Source organism: Kogia breviceps, chromosome X (assembly GCF_026419965.1).
Source record: "Kogia breviceps isolate mKogBre1 chromosome X, mKogBre1 haplotype 1, whole genome shotgun sequence".
Classification (NCBI taxonomy): domain Eukaryota; kingdom Metazoa; phylum Chordata; class Mammalia; order Artiodactyla; family Physeteridae; genus Kogia; species Kogia breviceps.
The window spans coordinates 13,535,009-13,536,596 of record NC_081330.1 but is presented as its reverse complement, the minus strand read 5'-3'; the positions used below and the strand labels follow the sequence as shown (position 1 = coordinate 13,536,596).

At 41.2% G+C, this 1,588-nt stretch overlaps 1 pseudogene; it reads left to right on the top strand.

Moving 5' to 3' along the window:
* Positions 1-632: 632 nt before the first annotated feature.
* Positions 633-1,025, top strand: LOC131748889 (peptidyl-prolyl cis-trans isomerase A pseudogene; annotated as a pseudogene).
* Positions 1,026-1,588: the final 563 nt, after the last annotated feature.

Sequence of the window (1,588 nt, the reverse complement as noted above, 5' to 3'; positions counted from 1 at the left end):
ATCTCTTGCATTCCTATACACTAATGATTAAAAATCTGAAAGAGGAATTAAGGAAACACTCCCATTTACCATTGCAACAAAAAGAATAAAATACCTAGGAATAAACCTACCTAAGGAGACAAAACACCTGTATGCAGAAAACTATAAGACACTGATGAAAGAAATTAAAGATGATACAAACAGATGGAGAGATATACCATGTCCTTGGATTGGAAGAATCAATGTTGTGAAAATGACTCTACTACCCACAGCAATCTACAGATTCAATGCAATCCCTATCAAACTACCACTGACATTTTTCACAGAACTGGAACAAAAAATTTCACAATTTGTATGGAAACACAAAAGACCCCGAATAGCCAAAGCAATCTTGAGAAGGAAAAACAGAGCTGGAGGAATCAGGGTCCCTGACTTCAGACTATACTACCAAGATACAGTAATCAAGACAGTATGGTGGCTTTGCAGACCCCACCACACCGGGACCTCCCGCGCTGCCCAACCACGGTCAACCCTACCGTGTTCTTTGACATCGTCATCGATGGTGAGCCCTTGGGCCGCGTCTCCTTCGAGCTGTTTGCAGACAAAGTTCCAAAGACAGCAGAAAACTTTCATGCTCTGAGCACTGAGGAGAAAGGCATTGGTTATAAAGGTTCCTGCTTTCACAGAATAATTCCGGGATTTATGTGCCAGGGTGGTGACTTCACATACCAAAATGGCACTGGTGGCAAGTCCATCTATGGGGAGAAATTTGATGATGAGAATTTCCTCCTGAAGCATATGGGTCCTGGCATCTTGTCCATGGCAAATGCTGGCCCCAACACAAACGGTTCCCAGTTTTTCATCTGCACTGCCAAGACTGAGTGGTTGGATGGCAAGCATGTGGTCTTTGGCAAGGTGAAAGAGGGCATGAATATGGTGGAAGCCATGGAGAGCTTTGGGTCCAGGAATGGCAAGACCAGCAAGAAGATCACCATTGCTAACTGTGGACAAATCTAATAATAAATTTGACTTGTGTTTTATCTTAACCACCAGACCATTCCTTCTGTAGCTCAGGAGAGCAGCACCCCTTCATCCCCATCTGTTCAAAATATACTATAATCTTTGTGCTCTCATTGCACTTCTTTGGGTTCCATATTTTCCTCATTCCCCTCCAAGTTTAGCTGAATTGCAAAGTTAAGTTTATGGTTATGAAATAAAAACTAAACAATCAAAAAAAAAAAAAGACAGTATGGTACTGGCACAAAAACAGAAATAGAGCTCAATGGAACAGGATAGAAAGCCCAGAGATAAACCCATGCACATATGGTCACCTTATCTTTGATAAAGGAGGGAAGGATACACAGTGGAGAAAAGACAGCCTCTTCAATAAGTGGTGCTGGGAAAACTGGACAGCTACATGTAAAAGTATGAAATTAGAACACTCCCTAACACCATACACAAAAATAAACTCAAAATGGGTTAAAGACCTAAATGTAAGGCCAGACACTATCAAACTCTTAGAGGAAAACATAGGCAGAACACTCTATGACATAAATCACAGCAAGATGCTTTTTGACCCACCTCCTAGAGAAATGGAAATAAAAACAAA